At 34.4% G+C, this 26,489-nt stretch overlaps 6 non-coding genes across 6 annotated transcripts; 2 read left to right on the top strand and 4 right to left on the bottom strand.

Moving 5' to 3' along the window:
• Positions 1-528: 528 nt before the first annotated feature.
• Positions 529-599, bottom strand: Trnag-gcc. The gene has a single exon. It is a non-coding gene; the product is annotated as a tRNA-Gly (tRNA).
• Positions 600-2,545: 1,946 nt separating this feature from the next.
• On the bottom strand, positions 2,546-2,618 carry Trnav-aac. Its single transcript has one exon. It is a non-coding gene; the product is annotated as a tRNA-Val (tRNA).
• Positions 2,619-5,272: 2,654 nt separating this feature from the next.
• On the bottom strand, positions 5,273-5,345 carry Trnav-aac. The gene has a single exon. It is a non-coding gene; the product is annotated as a tRNA-Val (tRNA).
• A 2,500-nt stretch (positions 5,346-7,845) lies between these two features.
• Positions 7,846-7,918, bottom strand: Trnav-aac. The gene has a single exon. It is a non-coding gene; the product is annotated as a tRNA-Val (tRNA).
• Positions 7,919-15,476: 7,558 nt separating this feature from the next.
• Trnav-aac lies at positions 15,477-15,549 on the top strand. Its single transcript has one exon. It is a non-coding gene; the product is annotated as a tRNA-Val (tRNA).
• Positions 15,550-15,980: 431 nt separating this feature from the next.
• Positions 15,981-16,053, top strand: Trnav-aac. The gene has a single exon. It is a non-coding gene; the product is annotated as a tRNA-Val (tRNA).
• The last annotated feature ends 10,436 nt before the right edge of the window (positions 16,054-26,489 follow it).

Raw genomic sequence — 26,489 nt, 5'->3', positions numbered from 1 at the left:
CGTACTACACAAATGGTTTCGAAAAGTCTAAGGGTATTTGAGCAATTTTAATATAATTTACCCAAAATGATTAAATGCAAAAAAATATATAACATTGGTAGTCAAAATAGTAGCAAATATATAAATATGGTGTGACAAGTAAGTGACATGTTTACTTACCAGAGACCTTGCAGCAGAGAACGTATGTATATCATACATATATAATACATACGTTTTCTGTTTGTAGTTCACCGTGCGAAGACACTGAAATAAAAAACGATAATATTATTTGAGTATGCGGTAAAAAAACAACATTTGAAAGAATAGTAGCTAAACTTAATCTAAAAGTCCATACAAATATCGCTGACTTTCTGAAATAATAATTGAATTATTTTATGTTATATAATATGTAACGATAATATATAGTATTTAAAATATATGTTTACTATTCTTAAGTACAAAATGCATATTACTATATAAAATTTTTTTTTTTTTAATTTTTTTGAAGTTGAATGGAATAAAAATTTAGCCAATATTCAAAAAGTAATTTGCATCGGCCGGGAATCGAACCCGGGCCGCCCGCGTGGCAGGCGAGCATTCTACCACTGAACCACCGATGCTTACGACATTAATGTACACCACCAGTATTTTGAGCACAAACTACTTTGAGGGTATAGGATTACAGCACAGAGTGCACAAAATATCTAAAAAAATACACAAACTTTACTTATAATTCTAGTTTTGTAATTTATACGCAGCTAAATGAGATATGGTATGGTGAAATAAACCAAACAAAGGTAGTTGTCACTGCTAAATACATACAGTGGCGCTGTAATTGTGGAGTAAATTTATGACAAGTGGAGTATTGATATACTGTTTTATGCACTTATTGTGGAAAATTATGAGATCATTTAAATCATAATAAAATTATAAACGCTGGATAAATTATTAATCTATAGGAAAGCTTTTTTTTTGAAATTCGACAAAATGGCGTCGGTTATAACTAAAACTATCAATTTGGGGACTTTTCGGCGACAGTTCTTCGTTGAACAAAATAAGAAGATTTCCAAAAAAAGCTACAATAGCGCAATAGAAAATGCTGTTAAAATTTTTCTCTCCAAATTGGAACTGTGCATACTATCCGGTAATGCAATAAAAATAATCGATTTTTCTAAAATTACACCCTGAGACTATCCCTTAATAAGTGAAATTACTAAAGCAGTTCATATATTGTATTATTATTTTTATTTTGTAATAGATTTTTGGTTGGGTTTATGAAAATTTTTGATTCTTCTTTATAACCTTGCGTTCTGAAACGACTTTCAATGAGTTCATCAGTTCAAAATAACAAGAGTGAGGCAACCCTCCATACATTATTTCATTCATTGGATAATTTCTTCATTTTCTTTGTGAAAAATTTCGCTTCATAATTTATTTACTAATAACAAAGAAGCAGCATGTCATTCACTCAGCAAAACTTAAATAATTATTTAAGCTAATATTGTATAAGAAATTCAAAAAAAAAAAAAATCACTTTTCTATATGAGATTTCGCCCTAATGAGTATCATGTAAATGTTTAGCGTGAATAATATGCATATAGGACACATCCTCATGCTGAATATACACACATATATATAAGTATCCAAGAATTCATAATGAGATTAATTTGAAAAAAAAGTTATAAAACTGGAGCGGGAACGCAAAGTACCATATCTGCGCTTATTCAAATGAATTTGAAAAGGGTCAACATGTATAATATATGAAATTGGTTTTCTATTTGATTTTAGTTTTTTTTGGTTTTGCATATTTCTAAAGCTCTAGAAACGTATATAATTTCATCGAAGCTTCTAGTATCTGCTGATTTTCTATTGCTTAAGTATCCATTTGCAGGTGAAGTACGTTAAAATATTTATTTAAATAATAATAAACTGAATTTTTAGGATTATTTCTCATTATAATTAAGGAGTTACAAGGGTTTCCTAGTGTAAAAAACAGCATTTTTTCAAAACTTTTTTTGTCTTATAAAAAATGAAATATTTCATTAGAATTGTTTGTCGTTACAAACCTACACTATTAACAAAGAAATGCTGAAATTTTTGAAAAAAAAAAACCTATTTTAAGCTCGGCCAATGCGACGCCAATTCCGGTAACCCCTCGGAAAAAAGCTGCGCCCGCGTTGGCAGGATAACTCCTTACAGGAACATCTAAAGTGAAAAAATACGTGTTTTAGTTAAAACTTTACATTTAAATCGATTTTTTCATACGTATTGATCATTACAATTTAGTTTGGTAGTGATTATTCAGTACATACTGTACATAAAAACACTTTTATCTGCGAAGAAAACAAAAAATTTAGCATACTTTTAGGCTTTCACATAATGCTTGGGAGCAATAATGATTAGCATTGCAAAATAAATAATATTAATTAAAAATGAACTAAAACCACTATTTAAAAGGAAAAACTAGAGACTATAAACAAAAATCTTCAGTTAAACAATTACTTATAAATAATTAACATGCAAATGCATTTTAGTAATATATAATAAAAAACAAAAAATTTATAACTGTTTCCGCCCGGGATCGAACCGGGGGCCTTCCGCGTGTTAGGCGGATGTGATAACCACTACACCACGGAAACAGACAACACCCGCAGTCGGCTAATAGATGTTTTCCCAGAAGTGTGGGCAATGTGGTGAATACTTTTTAAGCAAAATTACCGTTAAGTCTTATAAATATGTACATTAGAGCGTATTGATTTATAGGGAAGCTAAACGGAACATCCTGACCAACTTTCTTAAGCAACTATGAGTCCAAACCCAAGCGATTTTTAAGCGACCATAAAAATTCGTCATACGTTTACACAAATGCATACATCAAATTATAATAAATATTATTATGGTATCCTATTTCGGAAACATTCATCCGATATCTGATATATTGTAGATAAGTATCTATGGGATTTGGTTCAGAAAGCCGAATTATCCCTCCTCAAGGTTGTACGCCGGGTGTAAGACCCGCCACGTAAAAAGCACCCCCAATGAAAAGGAAACAACAAACTCGGATGAGAAACCTCCCTTTAATAACAACCACGGCACATAACTTCGAAGTCGTAGATAATTTCGTCTATCTTGGAACCAGTAATAACACCAACAATCAAGCCTCAAAATTTAACGCAGAATAACTCTTATCAACAGGTGCAACTTTGGACTGAGTAGGCAATTGAGAAATAAAAACCTTTCTCGACAAACGGAGAACAAACTCAAAAAGTCCCTCATTATTCCCGTCCTGCTATATTGATGGACCGACGTTACGAGTTCTCGAGAGTAAAGCTGCGGAAAATTTATGGTTATTTGCCCATTGGCAACGGCTAGTATCGCATTCGATGGAGCGATGAGCTGTACGCGTTGTACGACGACCGTGACATAGTTCAGCGAATTAAAAGACATCGGCTACGCTGGCTAGGTCATGACATCGGCGGAAATAGAGAAAGACCTACATTAGATTGGAGAGACCAGATGGAGATGGACCTGGCTACACCTTGAATCTCCAATTGGCCAAAAAGCGAAAAGGAAGAACGACTGGTGCGCTTGCTCGGCTATAACCACGTTAGCGGTGTTTACGCCCATAAAGAAAAAAAAAAGAATGGTCATTTTAGACTGCCCCTTAATCAACTCAATTAGCTAATTGTCTACATTAAGCGCTTGCCTGAAAGTGCCATTAATAGTCAGAGTTGAATTATATATATCAAATCTCAAGATATCATGCAAGAAGTCTGTTGCCTCTTCTAAATTTTATTAATTTTCCAACATTACTGAAAGAAAGAACAATGCTTCCTGCTAACCAAGCACTACTACTTTTAAAGCCACTACCTAAAACAGCTCCCTCTCCTACTGCCATTGCCGCACATGCAATAATCATTAAATTTTACGACTGTCCATTCTGTAAAATAACTCAATTCAATAGACGGCGCTGATATAAGTGAGAACACTTCACAGTTATTCAAGGAGCCAGCGCCAAACCCACAACCCTGGCTTCTTATGCAATTTACCCTCCAATTGCGTGGTATATATGTATATGTATGCAACGGCCTATCGTCATATCGTCACGACTTTTTGCAACTGCATTTAATCGCCTCTGAGTTGCACAAAGTTGCTGGGTTTAGATGGGAGCGGTCGCGATTAGGGTGCAGGATTGTCACCACAACGAGGTGGAGGGTGGGCAACTCGAGCGAGTGTCATCAGCACTGAATTATGAATAGATTGCATTGGGTGATGGCATTAATGGATAATTCCGTACTTGTCGCAATGAATGGTCATGTGAGGGTGTATTGGCGCAATTGTTGTAAACATTGGAAACGCGCTAAGGCGGATTGTTGGAGCGCATTTTCGACCCAGTAGAAAAGTTTGATTAAAAGTTTATGTGTAATTTATATGAAAGCCCTAGATTGGCCTTCACGTAGAGGCACATGGAATATTGAATAAAGAATACTCGCTTTCTGACCTTAATGGTGTTTTAAATATTTTCATTACAGTGAACATAGTAACAAACCATATTTATGGAACTAGCAAGTGTATAATTGGTATTACTTGGCAATTTCAAAACGTTTCTTGAAACATGAACATCAAAATCACCTCATATTTAGAAATTACTTTCAGCTCTTCTGTCAGTTCATTTAAGGTTTCCTACAGGTAATTGAGCTCATTGTCTTTCATTTTATAAGTGTGAGAACTGATGCCTGGTTTACTTGAGACAAAGGACTGGGCGATTTTTTTCAGTTTATACTACTTTATAGTGCACATTTTAATTGATTTCAATGGTAACCAGTAAAGCTGCTTTAGTCGACAATAACAGGTCTCAAACTGTTGAGTCTTTAAAAGCTACACGTGGGTACTTAATCTTTTACGACAGTACGAGTTGGTATGCGATTATCTTGTGGAGGTTTCAGGAAACAAAGTTTGGACTTTTACAATCATGTCAATGACTTTTTTATTTGATTAAAATAATGGAGGCATTTTTGAGTTTTACAAACGATTTTAATATTGACCGTAATGAGTAGGGATTATTAATCAAAAAAAGACCATATTATCTAGGTCTTGGAGAACATTACAAGATGTAGCACATCACATCCTAGTACTACTCCCAATTCATCTCTACATATTCAGATTATAATATCACCCAAATCCAAAGCAACATCCACCCCTGTGATACTCACATTTTTGCATATTTTTTTACAGTTTCAAAACCCCTCATAATTATTTTCAGATAAGTTATAAACTAAAAAGCGGTTTAATCTGTTTCCGCCCGGGATCGAACCGGGGGCCTTCTGCGTGTTAGGCGGATGTGATAACCACTACACCACGGAAACAGTTATTTTTGATTCGAACTGTTAGATAACGGTTATTGAATTCTTAATAATTGAAAGTTTATAAAACTATTTTCTTTATTCCGGAATTGTTTCGAAACTATATCTAATGATACAACAATCGAAAACAACGACTAAAACCAGCTTTCAACAGAGCCAGTTCATCTAATTGCTTAATGAAATCGGTCTATGGATAATCGCCATAATTTATAGTATCAGAGAACGTAAAATAATATGATATGATATATGTACGTTCTCTGATCTAAGTAGAATAAAATCTAAAATATACATAAATAATTAAATAATAAAAATCGAAATAACACGTTTCATACATGTGTATATGAATAAAAAAAATTTTTTAATTCAATAATATTCAAATATTATGAAAAAGTGAATGCAATTCAATCAGAAAATATTTAGCATTTTCGAATTTGAATTGTGTGAAATATGAATGCCCCTGCATGGCCCATAAATTAGGTGCAAATTGAGCCATGCATTGCAAGCTGTGGTCATTTCCTCATCATCCAGAACTATGTAAGTAAGATTACATAAATTTGCAAAAATAAATTTGATTGAAAAGGCAGAAGCTTCGTGACCATAGCTATGATTTAACTAATCAAATGTTATCATAAAAAAATTATGTAATAAATGTGTGTAAAATCTAGGCATTCCTGGCACTAATGGAATGAAAAAATAAACAGTGAGTTCGAATATGCTTTTATACATATGTTATGTTATGTATACGAACGACCCTAACAAGAACAAATATTGAAAAATAACAGTTAACCGTTTTACTTAAGTGACAACAAAAATCATCTCCCTCAGTACGAAACAGCGGAGAAGTTTTTGAATTCACCGACGGCAACCTTTGAAACGAAATTTTGTCTACGTTTAAGTCACACTGCCTCTTTTAAATCACCTCCTCATAAAGCAGCTATGCATTCCGATCTTTTATATACCGGTGATACCATTATGGCTTTGTTGCTGTCGGGTTGATAGCCCTTGGCCGGATAAAACATCCTTGTTCGTGTTCCGGTTATGTGGATCCGACTGTTGTGGAACGGCACTGCTTTCTCTTATATACAGGTCCATCGACGGCAACTTACGAAACGAAATTTTGTCTAAACTTAAGGCCCGCTATCTCTATTTAAGTTCCTCCAATAATCTTAATGAAGTTAGCACTGCTTTCTGTTGTTGTTCGTGTTGTTATAACAGCGGAATTCTGCCTTGTTGACAGTCCTTGACCGGAGAAGATGTTTTATGCTCTCTGCGCAGTCGCAGTTTCTCTCATGCCAAGCAATGATATATAGTGCAGATAATGCAGGTACTGCAGAGAGAGAAAGAGAGAGAGAGAGATTGAAGAGTGTTCATCAATGTAGATTGCTACAAGTAGTCGTAACATTTAGTTTCGAAATCTTTTTTTCTAACGTACGCTTTTGGTGAATTTCAGACACTGGAGAGAATGTTCTCACCTTTTCCAATTTACATTCTCTCATGAATGCCCTCAATAAGTGAATTTTAGACGATTAAAGATATTTTCTGCTTCTTCGCTTTCCACAGCGAGACTTTCATTGCTCTAAAGCAATTCAATAATACTACTTCAATGGACTGTTGCCAGAAAAGTTTCGTGAAAAATCTGTCATCTGAAGATTAAAGCATCAAATTTTTTTAAATTTAAAATAATAGCCTAAAAGTTCTCCATTTGTGAGCTAAGGCAATACATTTAAGTCAATTTGACATAATCCTTTCCAAAAAACAAAATAACTATCAATTGAATATATCCATAGTAGGATAATATTTAAAATTTTAGCCAATTATGTTTTTCTATTTTTCATTTTTTTCAATGACATTTTTGCTTTGAAAAAGCTTATACTGCAATATTAAAATCATCGAAACTTTTGCTTATTAGGGAAACCAAGTGATCTATTCTAATATACTTATGAAGAAAGGTCGTGTTCTCTACAAGAAGCGGTTAAACGTAGTTCAGCGAAAGGCTCACCTTTGGCAATGCCTGTTATTATGTTCTTGCTCTCTCTGTGGGTTTGAATTGCCCTAGAATACTTTAAGTGTTTTTTGTTGTTTACTAAATGCACCAATGTTTTAACCTCTAAAATATAATATATAATATGTATGTAAATATTTTCCACTGGCACCACTGCTTCGAGGGACTGTTTTCATATTTTCTAGTTTGTATTTTCACAGAAATATATTGGGGAGTGTCAAACATTTGAAGCCCTATCCAAGAACGAAATTTCCGTAACTCTTGTTTTAAATCAATTGAATATTGCCACTTTGAGGGATTGCTTTATAGCAATTTAATTTTCGAGATATTGCCAAAGTCTTTTCCAGTTCGTATTCTCACAGAAATGTTTTCTATTGGCGTATTTCAGACAATTATAGATCCTTTGCCGCTTTTAGTAAGGGGGCTTTCGTAATTATTTTTTTCAAGCAGAAATTGTATTTTGCAAATAAACATTACAGAAATATTTAAAAAGTTATTACCTGTTTCCGCCCGGGATCGAACCGGGGGCCTTCCGCGTGTTAGGCGGATGTGATAACCACTACACCACGGAAACAGTTATTTCTGCAAATAAATACATTTTATGAGAATTTAAAAATAAAAATGGACTGCGATCAAAATTTAAAAAATGTACTGTTATATGTACAGTTTAAAATTTGGATTACAAGTTTTTGTTTTGTGAAATCACAGTCAAAAATAATACCATAAAACTCATTTATATTAAAAAAAAGCTATTTTTTAATTTTTATTTACGCAATTTCTTTAGACCCCAATGAGCCAGCAAAAAGTTTGTGCACAATAACCAATCGCAACAATGACCAAGTAAAAATGAAATAAATTTGTTTCGAAAAATAAAATAAAATGCGATACAAAAGCTGTGCACAGAGCGCAGAGATCAACGAAGGTAGAAAAAGAAAAATATTGGCGAATTCTTCGAAAATGTTAATGACCTTCAACGTGACGGTGGCTTTTGTTGCTGTTCGCCGACACTTTTTTGTGGACTTGCCATTGCACATAACCTAAAAAAAAATACATTTTCATTGTTGCAATTTAGTTGTTTGTATGTAACTTGTTGTTGTATTTACAGTTGGATATTTTTTCCACTTATTTCATTCAGTTTTGCTTCACCACTGTTGTGTTGTACTCCGTTTTTTTGTTAGCCTCCCGGCAACTTTAGCAACAAAACTAACAAAGGGTTCAGCTATTCGAAGTGACAGTTTGTAAGCGCCCGTTTTTGTTGCTTTTTGTTGTTACATTGCAGTGAAATTGTATGGTTTGCTGCAGTTGACGTTGCTAATGATCGCGTTGGAGTTGGTGTCAATGGGCCGCACTTACGCGAAGAAAGAACGAAGCTTTGCCAGGAAAGTGTGGAAAGGAAAAATTTAAAAGAAACTGTCTATACTTCAAAGCTAGACTAAACGGACTGCTTTTGTTTCACACATTTATCTTTACGGCTCGTGTCTATTAGTATGTGCTAACTGTGCTGGGTCATAGCGTGTAGGAATCCTTTCAGTGAATTTTGAGTGGTTTGTAAAGTGCACTTAGCTTACATACGACCTTCTTCCACTGTCAACTAGATTTTAATTAGAATTGACGCCTTAAATTGTAGACAATTATTCGAGAGCAAATGAAACACTTAAAAAAATACTAAGTAAACTTCCAGAACCAGCGGAACTTTTTCTTGTTCTTCTTTACTGTCAGCAGTCGTTTGTTCTTTTCGATAATTGGCATCATTTGGAGATACCAAGTGCAGGCAGGTCCCTCTCCACCTGATGTCTCCAAAGGAATGGAGGTCTTCCTTTGTTTCCACAGGCGCGTATTGAATCGAAAATCTTCAAAGCTGGAGTGTTCTCATTAATCCGGACAACCTGACCTAGGACCTAGACGCTGAACTATGTTAATGTCGGCATTCCATCGACTGCGTTTGGTTCGCCGTTGCCAATTCCAATGGACCATACATCTTCCGCAGAACCTTTTTACTAACACTCGTCAGGTGATGCCATTGTCCATGCCTCCGCACCATATCGATGGCGGGAATAATGAGGGACTTGTAGAGTTTAGTCTTTGTTCGTCGAGAGAGGGCTTCATTTTTCAATTACTTACTCAGTTCAAAGTAGCACCGGTTGGCAAGTAGAGGTCCTTCCCGATCCTTATGGAGTGTTGCTCAACGTCAGTTTACGTACCACCTTTGCGGAGATACTAAGTTCAGCCTTAGCGATCTTCCTTGAACGGGTATTTTTCAAGATTTAGCATATTGTAAGAATCTGGTCCGTAGTTGATTTCGATGTCAAAAGCCACAGTGATAAAGTCCAACTAGTTTGTTGACGGTGAGTTTCAGTCCTCTTTTTGTTGATTGGGCAGAGAAAATTTGGGCTCCAATCGACGTGAATGCTATCATTCCACCATATATTGACCACCTGGACAGTTCTTCGCTTGTTCCTTCCATAACTACGGTATGCTCTGAACATCAGCAATCCAGCTTAGCATTACTCTTAAAAATATTTTTCTATCGACAAAAAGACTTCTGCAAATCTGTCTCACTCTCACGCTCTCACTTTATTTGCAGCGATATACTTTAGTCCCTTTCTGCCCTCAGTAAAAAGTTTCAGTTTCCCTTCCCCCAAAACCACGTATCCACTTTGAGTGCAATTTGTGGAAATTAACACACCAAATGCGACACGTGACCACAATGCACTTCGCCAGTATTGTCAGCTTAAGCTGATGGTCTTTTATTGTTGTTAAATAAATAATTTGAAAGCAATGTCACTGAAGAGAGAGTCTTTTTTCCCTATGCAATTCAGCTACAAACAATAGCAGTACATTTTTTAACGGTTTCGATGATTTGGGTCGGTAGCTTGCGGATCTTTGCACTCGGATTTCTTATGGTTTCTGTCAGATGCGCGACACGTGCGAGTAGAGAAAATATTTACTTAAGAAATTGCATTTGTCGGCTGACTAAAAAAATGTTTACTCTTTCTAGGATTGATTAAATATATTATAACAGTTTTTTTTTTAAAGAAAAGTTGAAGATTTTCCATCCAGTCTTTTATCACTCAACTACTGGTAAAAACTATTCTTTATTGTGCTAGATGTCATGCCCTAGTAAGATTTTAAATGCAAGAGATTCGGTTTGGCTTATCGGCAATTTGAGATTGTTTTGGATTGTTACAAGTAGCTAAGTATTCACTTAATACCTTTGAAGTATTCTCTTTGGCAGAGGAAACGATCAGCTTCGGAAAGAATAACATTTCTTTTTGAAGATTACTATTCAGAATTGGTGTTCGGAACTAATACTACTTATGTAGAGAGGTTAGGTTAACTTATGAGGTTGATACTAACAGTGATCACGTTTGGATAGTGCGTTGTTTTACCTAAAACTCCTTTAAAAAAGGTCATACAAATCGACAAAGCGCTTGAAGCCTATCACAAATTTGTTGAGACGGCTAATGTCAATTTCTGTTATGTCTCCTACTTCGTCTTGCAAAGACTGGATAATGGAGGAGAAAGTAAATGGATGATTCCATCTCACTCTCCTCTGCACAACTTGGACAACTTGCGTCCGTTAGGATTTTTAACCCTACCAGATCTGGAGGTGGCTCCACCATGTGGCGTTCGGCGTATATGCCGAGGCAAGCCAAACTTCTCCGGCAACGTGTTCAAGTCTAACAGTGACGGCATCCTGGTTGCTGAATCTGAGCAACAAACAGGCCGGTATTTACTTAAGAAACTTGAATAAAATTTGTGTAGAATTTTGGAAATTATATAAAGTACATATTAGAAGTCTCCATAGCTGAAAACTGGAACTCTATTATTAATTATTTACTATTAAATGATGGCTATCGAAATAGGGAATTCAGAACAATATTTCAACTGAATAGGTTAATCCTTGCAATGAAACGCTTAAGCAGTTAATGCTTACTCTTGATTGGAAACACTACATATCGTAAATATACTATGATAAAGGGAGTGGCAAAATACACTTTAGGTCGCAGTACAAACCTCGATTTACTCTTTTCTAATTTCTTTATTTTCTATAGGTAGTCTAAAACTCGGGTTTTCTCATGATTACGGTATCTCCTTTTTTCCTCTTTCTAACTATACAGCTTCCACTTTTCAGTTAACTTGATTTCCTCTTCTCTCCTGTATTCAAACTTGATCTAATGCAAGTTTCTAGCGTAGGCAGAACTTCTATGATTGTTGTTCGCCTCGACGGTTTCATCATTTCAACATTTTTCTTTGTTTTTTTTAGTTGTAGCAACAGTACCTCAGATGCCCGTAAATTGGTGACTAAAAAGTTGGTATCGCCAGAATTGGAATAGTTTGAGTTTCCAATGATCGTTTAACTTAAATCTCGTTAGTGTAATTAGTTACTTTCCTTAATTTGTTATTACTCTTTCAAAAAAATTATTTTTATGAAATTTAAAGGCGACAAGTTGTAATTTTTTCCGTAGCTTTCAGCCAAAGGAATGAGTTTTATGCAATTTCAAGGTAAGAATAATGAAATTTTGTTAGGTCCCCCGCAAGCAGTGAGTTTTTTTAAGTTTGAATTATTTAGGTTCCCACAAAGGAATAATTTTAAGGTGAGGAGGTTTAAATTTTGATAAGATTCTACCACAAAGGATTGGGTTGTAGATGTCAAGATGATCAGTTTTAAATTTGTTTGAATCGCCTCCAGGGAATGAGTTTTATATAACTTTCAAGGTGCCCAGGATTAATTTTTTTTGACAGTTTTGCTTCAATAGAATCACTTACATTGGAATTTTAAAGTAACTAGGCTGAAATAATTTTAGGTACAAACTGAAAGCAAAGAATGCAATGAAGCTTGAAGGAGAGCTGGTTCAAATTTTTTCAGATATGAGGCAATGTTTGAGTTATATGGAATTTTAAGGTTTGTAGTTTTTTTTTGTCATTTTGATGACCAAACGGTAACTTAGCACTAGCAAAACATTAAATTTAAATATAACTTTCATTTCAAAATCCATAACCCTTTTCTTTAAAAAAACAAAAAGTCTTCAAAATTTCCCCCAATGAATGCAAGACTATTAAATTGTGCAAATATTTCTGCAGGAGACAAATAAAGTTGAAAATTTTAATTAAGCGCAGCTGCAGTTCACAATTGCCATTGGCAAATGGCAAACTTCAAGGAGCGGGGGAGGATAATAAGAGCGAGTGGAGTGAAATTAAAGATATGAAATGTATGTGTGTGTGTGTGTGAATAACTCGAACTGCTGTGAAAATGTTGAAATAACTATTTATATGAGTGCATAACAGAAGCGCTGAAGCCATTTGAAAGAACACCTCCCCTAAACATACACACATATATCTCATTTGCATTGTCAATGTGTGCGTATTTAAATATTATTTCAAGCATTTTACATGCGTGCTTCAACCTTAAGGTGGATTACTCCAATTTGGTGCAGCAACTTCAATGTCAGAGGGTGTTTGTATGTCAACGAGTTAGCGTGTGTGTGACACAAGAATGTGTGTAAGTCAAGCAAGCTCATCGGCATTTCATACTTGTTATCAGCTGTTTTATGAAGTATTTGGTGCTAGTAAGGGTGTTAACTCCTTCACCGCGAAAGTAGCACCCACACAGGGTGTTATACATACCTACATACATATATGGTCATCTTTGTACCGCGCTATACCCTTAACATGGCTTATTAGTTTTTGAATTATGGAAAAAATTGCGTGGGGAAAAATTCAGTTCGATACAAAGTGACAGATCAAAATCAGCTTTTGTACCGAAAACTTTTTTATTTGATAAAATATTTTTACGAAATTTGGTACAGAATACTGATCAAAGCAAAGCTACAATCCCCGAGTAAATTTTTTATATCGGTCCACTCTAGAGTATAGCTGTCATACAAACTGAACGATCAAAATCAGGTTTTTATAAAGAAAACTTTTTTATTTAATGAGATAGTTATACGAAATTTGGTACAGAATATTGACCAAAGCAAGGCTACAATCTCCGCTGAAATTGTTCAGATTGGGCCACTATAGCATATAGCTACCATACAAACTGAACAATCAAAATCAGGTTTTTATAAAGGCAACATTTATACAAAATTTGGTACAGAATATTGACCAAAGCAAGGCTACAATCTGCGCAGAAATTGTTCAGATCGGGCCACTATAGCATATAGCTACCATACAAACTGAACAATCAAAACCAGGTTTTTGTAAAGAATATTTTTTATTTGGCAAGATATGTTTACAAAATTTGCCATATAATATTGCCCAAGGAAAGGCTACAATCTACGCAAAAATTGTTCACTATAAGATGTACTTTTATGCTAGAAGAAATGCAAATGTGAGGGGTATTTTAGATTCGATGCAGCCAAAGCTAACTTTCCTTCCTGTTTGTCACTTCAAACGCGGGGCTTGTTTACCTTTGGCTTGTTACGCAAATCCTGCTACAAGTAGCGCAGGGTTGCATTTCACCCACCATACACTAATATGCCAACACACACCCATACACATTTGTGTTAGCGTTAAGTCACTTTGTTTACTTCGAAATTTAAATAGTCATGACAAAGTTAGCTTTGAAGTTTTTATTGTGCAGCAAAATTTTCCACTCACTTACACGCATACACACACAAACACTCTTTCATACACATACAATGTACATACATACATCTATAAATCCAAAAATGTATTTGCTCATATGTCTTCAGCTCATTGTATTTGTCTTTTAGCGCTCGCGTCAACAAGTTTAAGTACATTCTTGAATTAAACTTCCTTTCCAGCTGCATCAGCTTGTTTTTCCGTCCAATTTATTATCCTTTCGATTTTTCATTTTTTTCATTTCGAATGGATTAGTGCAAATTAGAAAAGCATAGCATATGGTGCTGACAGTCGCCCTTGTGACATCACACGCAGCGTCGCCTCAAGTCATAGCTACCAGTCAATAATGCACTGCTGTGAGGGTGACTTTACGGTAAATTCACACACGTTCGCAATTTTGAGCGAGAAAGTGAATATCGACGCTCAGCTGCAAGCGTTTTGAAGTTTAATTGTAATTGTTGTTAAGTACTTTTTACGTGCGTGAATTGAAAATGACGGTGATGGGCGGGAGTGAGGATATTGGGTGGGGCTGAGTACGTATAAAGAGCGCCAGGGGTTTAGCAATCTGCATCAAATTGATATTTGAGACTCGGGGTAAACTTCCAAAAAAACAGATAAGCGCTCATAAAGATAGATACTCTCGGGAGATGTGATTTTTAAGACCTAGAAGAGACCGTTTCTGCCAGATTTTTTCAAACAAATTATTTCGATTTAAGTAGATATTTCGTTGTAAGTGGAAATTAATATCAAAAGATTCGAATTCATTTAGTCTCCTTCTAAAAATATCAGTATTTCTTTGTCAATAGTGTATAATTGTAACAATAAAAAATTCCAATAAAATATTTAATATTTTATATGAGAAAAAAATTGTTTAAAACATGGCTTTTTTTCAAAGAAAAGCATGAAACCCCTTAAATCTTGGTTTCAAAAAGGCCGGGCACTGTTATATTGTGAGTCTTTCTATAATAAAATTGTTTGAATACTATAGAGTATGATGCTAAAGAGAAAAAATCTCAAATCTTGACTCACGCTTACTCTTTTTTGGGGAGTTCTACAATATTGATCTATAGATTACTCATGGGCTTAACATAAACATTTGTCGTCATCTAAAATTAGTATGAAGAATCGAACAAGCCTCACTCAAATAGAGAAAGAGTATTTAAAAGGTAGTTGTTGTTTTTAAAGCTCGATGATGAATGATTGATTACTAGAAGAAATTTCTGGTTCTTCTAGGCCCTCAATTAATTTATCTTGTAGAAGCCATAAAGCCAAAAGCTAACATGCTTCTAAAACATCTCAACCTCATGTCTCGGATAAGGAGTTGTTTATAATTTTTTGTCAAAATTGTTTTAGTAAAATATTTTATGTTTGCATAATGCTCTACTCGTATTAGAAACCTTTGGTCACATATCAATAATGCTTACCATGGAGTTTTCGCAAATAAGTACATATTCCACCACGTGGTGAAATAATTTTACTCATTCCCCTTTACTACTCATTTCATCATTTGCTCAACTACGCACTTTGGCAATAAGTCCCTGACTGTTTCCGTGGTGTAGTGGTTATCACATCCGCCTAACACGCGGAAGGCCCCCGGTTCGATCCCGGGCGGAAACAGATAGCTTTTTTTGTTTCATACATTTTTTTTGAAAATTCATGTTTCATAGTACATCATTGAGAATTTGCTTTAAATATTAATGTAAGTTTATATTTTTATATGATAGTAGATAAATAAACATGGATTAGATAATTGAATGATGGATTTCAGAGTATAATAAACTTCATGATAATACAGTTGAACTTCCATAATTCGAACATCTATAACTCGAAGTCCTCCATAACTCACACGCTTGAATTGCCAATAGAAGTCATATTTCCTACAAATTTCCTCTCATAACTCGAAGTGTCTCTAACACCACATTTTTGTTCAGGATTATGATAATTCGAGTTAGGGAAATTCAAATGTACATGTATATATTGATTAAAAATAAAAGTAAATTATGATTAAACGGAATTGATATATACGATTTCGAGCAGTGTTGCCAACTGTTTCCGTGGTGTAGTGGTTATCACATCCGCCTAACACGCGGAAGGCCCCCGGTTCGATCCCGGGCGGAAACAGATACTAATTTTTTGGTGATAAAAAAATATTAATCTGAAATAAAAAATCATAATCATAAAAAATTATAATTTGTTATAAATATATTCCACACTAAAAATCGTTATTTGATTGAATATACGAATGTAATAGCTCCGATATCATTAGTGCGACACCTGAGTCTTTCACAGAGCCAAACAAGCATTTACTATTTGCTGCTGCAAAAATCCCCAAATGTTTATGCATATGTACATATACATATCATGCACGTACTTAAAGTTAGCTTTACTATACTCATTCCTCAATTGAATTTCCACCAACAGCCAAACTTTCAAAACTCCAACTTCCGTAAAAGAAATTATAATACGACTGCAAATACGATTCAACATCCTTTTGTCATATTAACTAAATAATTTGGTATTTTATTTGTTTATTTTTAGCGTTTGTAATGAAAATATATTATAAATATCTCAAGTATCACGCTTTTAATCTTTGAACTGGAAGCAAATTTTGCAGAGTATTCTTCACGGTTGATTGTTTTGAAAGAAATGCAGCTGCAGTAAGTTGTTTCCTTTTCTGACATAAAGTTTGTATATTGGTTCGTACGAGGTATTGAAGAGATGAAGTGGGACATATGAAGAGCGTGTTCTTTTTGAAAATACTAATTACTATGGGAAAAAATAATAAAACATAATTAATTTAAATTTCACGCAAAAATCCATTCTTTGAAATATTTTTTTAGATTGGTATGGCTGTCGCTGACATCTGTGCCAAATGGCATATATTTCTGGTGCCGAAACGTTTAGAATATTGGAAAAGACTTTCGGTGATAATTGTTTGTCGCGAGCAAGTATTTTCGATTGTTTTGTCTGTAAAACAATGCTTTCCAACTACCAGGCTGCCTTGAAACTTATTATTACTGGCGATGATTCTTACATAGATCTATGCTTATGACCCGAAAAAAGACGATCACTCTAACGTATATCGTGGCAAAGTTGAGCCGAAGCCGAAAAAAGAGTCGTTTTTTCTGAAAGAAACGTCATCTTTCTTCTTGTCAATGTCATATACGTAGATTTGCTTTTTGGTGAGATTAAGGACTCTAGAATTTGGGTTAATAATGAGACTAAGAAAGCATATTGTGAAACCTCCAGCTATCTGCAAAACCAAAAGTGGAAGTCTCTTTAGGCTGATGTTTGTCATTTATCCCTACATCGATTATCTACAGTACTTTCTCAACGGAAGTTACGCAATTTTTTTTAGATTGATCAAAAACCAACAAAAAAAAATATTTTTTTTTATGACGAAAAAGCAAAATGCAGCAGTACTTGATTCAAGCCTAAATCATTTTTTAATTCTATCACTTGTTTAAAAACTATTTGCAGTCAAAACCACAAATCTGATTAATCCCGATTTCTGTCCCCATTTCTGCTTTGAAGCAATTTTTTATTTATAATATATTAGTTCAAACTAATTCCGTTCTTGCCATTTTATTGTTATCTTTTTTGATTTATACGGGTTATTTGCATTTGTTTATTCCAAACTTTTGCCTCAAAACTATTTACATACACACATATTAGAGAATTCCTGCCACAGTACTGACTACTATTGACTTTTATGCGAACTCATTGGGTTGAAAGGAGCAAGCTGGCAAAACTATTGAAACAAACAAATATGTACAATAAGCCTTCAAAGAGAAGTTGTGCAATTCGTGCAAAGTGCCGAAAGTTTCGTATGAATAGATGGACCAGATTGAAAATGTTTTCATATAAACTTCTCGAGTGTATTAATAGGCAGTACAAATTGAGGAAGAGAGAAAATAACCCAAAATGTACAAATAAATTTATATAATATACATATGTATATGACGGAAAGATAATAAAAGATACGACACATGGTGGTTTTAATAACAGACAGGTCATCTGTAACTGAGAGGAGGTAGCTAAAGGATTCTCAGTTGTGCACATAACCAAAATTTTCAGTCTATTGAGCAAATTTATGAATGTTATTGCTTTGAGCGATATGCCAGGTTATCCAGGTTTTATAAATTCTTGATATTTATGGAAAAACTTGAATCAAAAAGTCATACAATTTGTCATTTAGCTTGACTGCCCTTTACTATAGTTTTTTGTATATATAGATTAATCTAGAATCCGTTTCTTGAACTACTTGATGTTTTCAGATCTGTTCTCACTAACCAGTCATATGCCAAATAAAATGGGGAGGATTGAAGTATTGTGGCTTTGCGTATACTTTATAGTACAATAACGCTCAAGTTCATTGCCCTTTCGTTTAAGATATTTTTACACCGATTTCAAGGTTATTCAGCGAACCCATGCATATTTTACGATTTGAAATCTATGAACGCTTATCGGATTCAGTTCAATCATTACCAACAGCTGCCGATTTATTACATTTTTCGGTTGTGATCCTCACACTGATCAATTTACACATATGTAGTGTGAGAGTAAGTACTTCAAAAAATATGCATGTTACATAAGTGAATATCTATGTTACATGAGAATCCAAACATAATACAATTTTTAGTGCCTATTTTCGATGGTAATTTGTAAGGAATTGGTAATAGCAGAGTTTGTGATTGAGAATATCGATAAAAACAGAAAATGAGCGATTAGGTACAATTGATTGATTTATGGTTGCGAGAAATGAATAAATGCGTGAAATCTGAATACGGAAATAGAAGACTAAAAGAGTGAAAAGTAAAACGGCGGGTTCTGCTTTGAACAAACTTTTGATTGTAGAGTCGAGCTGTATATACAAAAATGTTAATTTTACCTCGATTAGATTAAGAAAAAAATTAAGATTCTAATTGCGAAACTAAGAAACAGCAGAAAAATATACTTCTAATTTATAGTATAATCTTTATAATTAACTATGAAAAGTCTTTCAGCTTCAAAAGTCTTTCATTGACATGTAATGTTTTAAAGCCCCTCATATTAACTTAAGTGAAACGGTTCAGGCGATTTTTTGTAAAGTCCTTAATGACATTACTGTCTGGTCGGCTCAGTCAGGAGCGATTATATCATATGAGAAGTGCAATACCTTGCATATCTGTCGGAAAAAATGTATATGTAAGCAATGTCAGCAGTTTGAAAATATTAGGTGTTTTATTTGATTGTAAATACACTTTTAGGATTCACTGTAATTATAGTAGAAATAAACTTATCAAACGCCTCAATATTATAAAATATTTTTCGTCTAAAAAATCATTTGTTCATACTTCTACACTTTGTAATATTGTTAAAGCATTATTTTTAACTGTAACTGAATCTGGACTCCCTAGCATAAATGAGAGAATCGAATACATGACTGCAAGCCTTATATACAAAATTGTATGCTGCAATAACARCCACCTCTTTGACGAAATACTTAAAGCTTCCAATCGAAAGTATCTTCCAAAGCGGCTCTAAGCGATACACCGTGTACTGATCACTGCCAAGAAATTAAACCTATCAGTTAAACCAACTCGGAAAGTGTATCCAAACTACCCGCCTTGGCTGCTATCCGACTTATCAATTGAAACCCGTTTACAAACATTTCAGAAGCAAAACACCTGTCCACAACTTTACGCGCRAAMTTTTCTGGAATATAAAGCTGAGCTAAGTCAAAAAGCATTCAACTTTATTTTTACCGATGGTTCGAAAACCAAATTTTCAACCTCATTTGCAGTAGTCTCTGAAAACCTTGATGTTTTAAGAARAGGTATCCTGCCTAATCATTGCTCCATCTACACCAGTGAAATCTTTGCCATCTACCAAGCCGCCTTAATTGCATCGAAAAGCAAGGGCAATTTCTGCATTTGTACTGWCAGTCGGTCTGCCATTGATGCCCTCTGGAAATTCAAAAAGGACAGCATTCTAGTAACCCACATCAGGGATTTGYTAATTAAACACAAAAACAAAATTAAATTGATGTGGATTCCTGGCCATTGTGGCATCCAAGGCAATGAACTAGCTGACTCTGTTGTGTGTCCGATTTGTCGAGACGGCAGTATATTAACAATAAATCCTTACTAAAGTGGAAAGAATATGTTCACCATTATGCAGATATTAATCCAACAAAAATTAGGCCTACTTTTCCTTCCGATCCTAAACAGTCAGACATTCTCGTTTTCACAGACCACACGCAGATCACTCACGGACATCTTCTTAGTCATGGAGTATCATTATTCAACGTTTGCGGGTCAATGAGCACATCTGTGAAGCATATCTTGGACATCTGCCCTCGATTTTCCATTCAAAGGCAACGGATTTTTGGCTTGACTGTTCCTTCATAACTTCTCTCCGACACAACAGCACTTAACATAAGCAAGATATCTAGTTTTATAGCCTCATGCAACCTATCTCATTTAATTTAGTTAACCTTAACCGTATAATATTTGTAATCCATAAACGAAATATAAATTAGTATTCTTTTGTAAAACCAGCTGATGGCCTCGAGCTAGTGCTGTTTTTTTTTCTTGTTTCCTGTATATTTATTGTACATGAAATAAAAATATATCTATCTATATCTATCTACAGACAAGATTTCTGAATTGTTAAACATTTTTTGGTGGATTCTATACAATTGATTTCTTTGGCTCAAGTTGGTAACTAAGCTCTTTCAGTAATTTCAAGGGTTACTAAAATTTCTGTCGTTTTCTTCAGATGATTTTTCTCTGACTCTGCTGAGGGAGCTTCCTTGGTTTAATTTATTTCTTTTTGCCTAGTTTTCTTGAAGGATGGATACAGAGAATACTATCCCTGAATATCTTTCAGCCAGAGGTGTTTTTTTTAGAGACTATGATTGAATGAATATTTCATGTCAGTTCTAGTTAGTCGAACCTAATATGCCTTCCTATATATATGACTTCAAACCTTTGGTAATTCTCGTAATTATGCTGTTTCGATTTTTTTTTTACATTTTTGTTAAGACTAGATGACTAGATGTGTGGAAAGTAGTCCGCTTCGAACAGAAGCTTTAAGTTAAAGAAAGATATTAAAGATTCAATTTCAAAGGCATGCACATATGTAGATATCTGACAGAACGTTGTACGTCCGATCACCATTAGAGTTCATCTGTTGATCATTACTGATAACACTTTTCGGTCCACAAGCCACCAAATAGAAATCATGACGTACGCAAAAGAAGTTTGACATCTGAATCCTGATTTTCGATTTTTTTGGACTATATATTTTTAGGGCTATATTCGTTACAATCGCCAGATTTAATAACCATAATAACAATAAAACATTTGTCAAGAGATCCAAAAGCTTCTTACTTATGAATCGTTTAAAATTAGTCTCTGACAAAATTAGAAAAAAACTTGGAAGGTGACCTCTACATTGCGGACTACATGGACATGTCACGTCATAAAAATATGTTCACAAATGTCTTGAATAAAGCGTGTTTGCTGGCACTATCACAGATCAAAACCTTCAAGATGATCAACAATGATATCACTTGAGGAATATTGAGCCACCACTAGTAATTTAGGTGGCGTGGTACAATTAGTTGGTAAAACAAGAAGCAGTCGAAGTTCGAAATAAAAATAGTATAGCAATACTAAACAATTCAGGACACGTGCAAAATCACAACAATTTGCAACGAATAAGAAATAGCGGCGAGTAAATAGCCAACGAACTTTTCCGGCATACCAATGCAACGAAGCAAATAACAACAAATAAAAAAGGGCAGTCATGCTAAAAACAAGTGAGTCACAAATAATAAATACAAACATTTACAAGTACAATAAAAACATGTAAGAATGCGGGTGCAAAATGTAAGAGAAACATTGCTAAAAGTAAGGATATTTTTAGAGTATGAGGATATATGAGACTGAAAATTTCTGTTTAGATGGGAACTTTTTTTTAATTCCAAGCAAATACAACTTAACTCCACTGCCGCTCGACAAATTCCAAAGCGATTTAGAATAATTTTAAAAAACTTGCGTAATTCAGTGAAAATTTCAGATAAAAAAAAAAGTGCTGCGATGATTTGTAGAAACAGCAAATTGGTATAGTGGCTGCAAATTGGCACAGTGACACTGCTAAAAACACTATCCACATGATTTTGACCGTTGTCACGTATTTGGCGTATATAATGATGGTCATTCATATGCAGAGAGTGCACAGAACAAACCAACGGATTATAAAATAAATGTAATGAAGTAGCGTAATAAAATTCAATTTCATGCAACATTGTACGCAGACATGCCGCAAACATGCATTATGCTAGAGTAGAGTGGAGTAGAGTTCAGTGGAAACATGGAATGTGAGCCAACTATGAACCATATAAAACATACAGACAGAGGGAGCGAACATACTTAGATGGCTAGCTTATACATAAGTAGATACATATATGTATGTATGCATTATTACATAGTTCTTATATAAAAATATTTGTATGTATGGGAGCTCGCAATATGTTGGCACCAATAAAAGTGACAGTTTCAAAGATTGTGCACGCACTTAGCAGAGTATGGACGGAGAGAGGGAAATTGGCGAGTGAGCGCATGAGTGCCGTAAGCGCGTGTAGCTAAAATGCTTTGATATAGCTAATTAAATGATAAAATGTTGAAAGACGGAAATTAAATAAAAGGACACCAGTATATTAGATTTGGTGGGACATTTATTTCCACAAAGCAACGAAAATATTCTCAGAAGAAATTTTTTTACGCTAAATTAAAAAATTTTGGTACTTAATTTAAATGTGTAGTTAAATGAAATTGCACGTTCATACACAATCATTTTCTTTAGAACAGGATTTCAGGATCGTAATTTTTAACTCGGAATTAAAATTACTTTACTTTTTATATGAAAATAGAACATTTTTGTAGCAAAATAAAACTAAAGAAATTTCGGGATTACCACATCGGGATTGGAACTTGCGGTTTGCGATTTAAAATACTTCATCTTTTCGAATCTTGATTTGTGATAAAATATGTAATAGAGAAATTTCAGAATTTTTGAATTAACACTTCAGGATTGCAATTTCCAGTTCGGGATTTAAGTAACTTTGCCTTTATAATGAAAATATAGAAATTAGTTCTGGCATAATACAATTGTATGTTTTTACAAAAATCGAGATTTCGGGATCGGGATTTTTAGTTCGGGATTAAAATAATTTTGCTTTTTATATAAAAATAGAAAATATTTCTAGTAAAATGAATGCTGAAGGAAATTTCGGGATTAACACTTCGAGATTGGAACTTCTATTTCGGGGTTTAAAATAATTTTGGAATAGAAACTATTAATGATTTGTGAATTGAGAAATTTCGGGATTTCGGGATCAACACTCTGCGGAATTGGAATTTCCAGTTCGGGATTCAAATCACTTTGTCTTTTAAATCAAAAATATAAATTATGTCTGCTAAAATAAATATCCGGAAAATTTGGGATTTCGGGATCAGAACTTCGGGATCGGTAAACAAGTTCGAGTTTCAAAATACTATCCTTTCAAAAAAAAATATGCAAAGGCAATAATAAGCAGCTTTCGTAAATTCAGTATCAACATTTCAGGATTGTCTTCCAGTAGGTGATAGAAAACTGGTAATTGAGAAATTTCGGGATCAACAGTTTGGGATCGGGATTTCTGGTTCGTTATTTAAGACAACATCTTGTCATCAAAACATACGAGAAAATTTTCTCCAAAAGGCACTTTTAATAGAACCTACAAATTCAGACGCTTTTAAAAGAGTTTAAGAGTTGGCTAAGCAGAAAACGGAAGTCTTCTAGCTAGTATGCCGCCCATTAATATTCAGAGAGGCGATTTCGCGCGACTGGCAGCTTTCAGAGATGTGCGCGTAAAAAGTAAGAGAGAACCAAAAGCAGCACAATGCCGCAGCAACGGTGGCAAACCTCAACCAAAGGACAGTGGACCCCCACTATTCCAAGACATTCAATCGTAGATAGATAGACGACATGGGGACCTAGACCTCCATCTAACCCAAAAACTGAGTGGGCATATATGCATTAGAAGCTATATATTCCGATTCCATCACGACCTTAGTCCGTACTGTTCAGAGTGCATAGAATACACTGATCACTTATTTTTTCAATTCTCTCGTTTTTCAAATGTATGGGACAAGTTAAAAACTTCCCTTGGTGTTAGTTTGATAGCCTGTTCACCTGTCAGCCAGTTCCTATATCAATGATATTTATTCCCTGAGTGAGAAAACTCTACGTGTAACAGCTCATTACTATTATCTTGCAACTGAGGACATTTCCAGCAAAAGTAAAACCAGATTTCGATGTAAACTCTTTGGTTATTCGAGTAATAGAAAAAAGGAAGTCTTAATGAGGTAAACTTTTTGCATAAATATTTTGCGAAAACTTTCAAGGACCTTGCAAGCAATTTATACAGCAAATTGACACATTTGCGCAAATATTCTTATTAATTTCTATTGAGAACATTGATTGATTGATCTTCTTCGAACCGTCTCAAATTCGGTCATTCGTCACACATTCTATAAGTTCTCCGATACTCTTTTTCAACAATAATAGTACCAACTTGTCACCATAGAAATTTATGCTCGTAATTTGTTGTCGTACCCGTTTCACTTGTTCAGTTAATTTCTAAACAGGAAACAATGACCGATAACATTTACGAAAATAAATAAATAACGAGGAAAAAACTATTCTTTTCTTTTCAGTCGCTTATAAATTCGGTGAATATTCAATTTCACTGCACTTATGGCTTTGGTGACAAAGCGACCTGGTGGGCAGAGTGTGAGAGTTACAAACTAGTTGATGTTTGATGCTTTGATCTATCTCTGGTCTGTCTGCTGCTATCCGTTAGGCGCCACGTGTTCTTCAAACTCCGACTTAAGCGTTAAGTAAGATGAATATAATGCGAATAGTTTTTATGGGTACTCTTAGATGAGTGGGAAGGCTAAAAGAGTATACAAAAGTATGTGTGTAGCTGGCAGGTGTATTGTGGGTAGAGTGGTAGTTATCTGGTAACTGATATGGGCATGTAATGTATAGAAAATGTATTGTGTAATTATGACTTTTGGCCTTTGATGCTTAGCATGTTTGTGCGTAGAAGATGTAGAGTCTCTTAGCACACTCTTCTTGATTGTGCTAATTTGACATGTATGACAATATTGTGAAGGTTTTGAAGTGAATTTGGTATGTGCTTAGTTTTAATTGAATTTATGTGTCAATCTGCGCTCAGAAACTATAGAGGAATGGAGAAGATTCTTCTGAGTGAGCGAGCTAACACAATTGGGGGGTAACTACCTTAGGAATAAATGGTGTTAGTGTTGATGGAATTTAAATCAACGTTTTGATAATAAAGTCGAGATGTAGCCAGTGCTGTTATTTTAAAAGGAAGTTATCGGTTTCAGTGACAAGGTGTTTCCATGTATTTTCCTTGAGAGCAAAGGCGCTCGAAATAATAATAATAATTTAATTGAAGAATGTTTTTCGCTCAGTTTTAGATAGTTATGTATTACTCTTATTCAAACACCCTTTTAATAGTTCTAATAGGCGCTGAACTTACCGCATAATATTCGTATGCGTTCGTGATATGCTATCTAAAGTAATCCAATAACTATTTTGAATTCTCGGTGTGTCGCTAGTTCCTATCTTTCTGTATATTATGATCTTCCAAACAAAAAAAGGATCAACAAAGAAAAATGTTTAGACTTAACCTAACCTAACCTGAACTATAGCTTATATGTTATAAGAAAAATCTTTGCAATAATTATCAGTATAGAATAATTAACAAAAATATTGGTAATTGAGTCAACAAATAAATAAGACTGAGTTGGTACCGACATAATACAGAGACACTAGCCATTTTGGGTTAGAACATGGTCAATATTAATAAACCATGAACATCTTTACATTTTTTACAGCCAAATGTGTAGATTTATTTCATCCTCATCATCTGCAGAAAAGGTAGCCACAGAGCTGTTTTTTAGTAGGAATTCCAAGAATGTCCAAGGCACCGTCGCCATCTCCGAAGAAATTGTTCAGATCCCCTGATAAAACTGCCATACAGACAGTCCTATTAAAATCAAGTTATTTAAGGAACCTTTTATGTTTGAGAAGGGTATAGCTTCGGTGCAATCGATATTAACGCTTTTTCTTGATTTACTTTCAATAGAATCGGCAAATTGGATGTTGTGAGTTTAGTTACCCTTTCTCTCTGAGAAGAACTAGACTTCAGGGTACTTGTAACCTAAACACTTATGTGTTACCATCCTATAAGTCTGTAGGATCACTTTCGATACAAAAATCGTATTAAGTATACAAGCTTATACTTATATATATATAATCATTTGAATATACTTTAAACTATTTCCACAAGCGAAAAGGGTGAACAAAACAAAGAAGCCATATCAAATGAACCCTTTTATTTAAATTGTATATCCTAAGTATACATATGTACTCCATACTTCATTTGATAATGATATATGTATGTGTGGATGAGTGTGATAGGGCATCACACAGTT

Source organism: Bactrocera latifrons, unplaced genomic scaffold (assembly GCF_001853355.1).
Source record: "Bactrocera latifrons isolate USDA-ARS-PBARC rearing strain unplaced genomic scaffold, ASM185335v1 scaffold_39, whole genome shotgun sequence".
NCBI lineage: Eukaryota > Metazoa > Arthropoda > Insecta > Diptera > Tephritidae > Bactrocera > Bactrocera latifrons.
The sequence above is the reverse complement of the archived record's forward strand: the minus strand, read 5'-3'. Positions and strand labels throughout refer to the sequence as shown.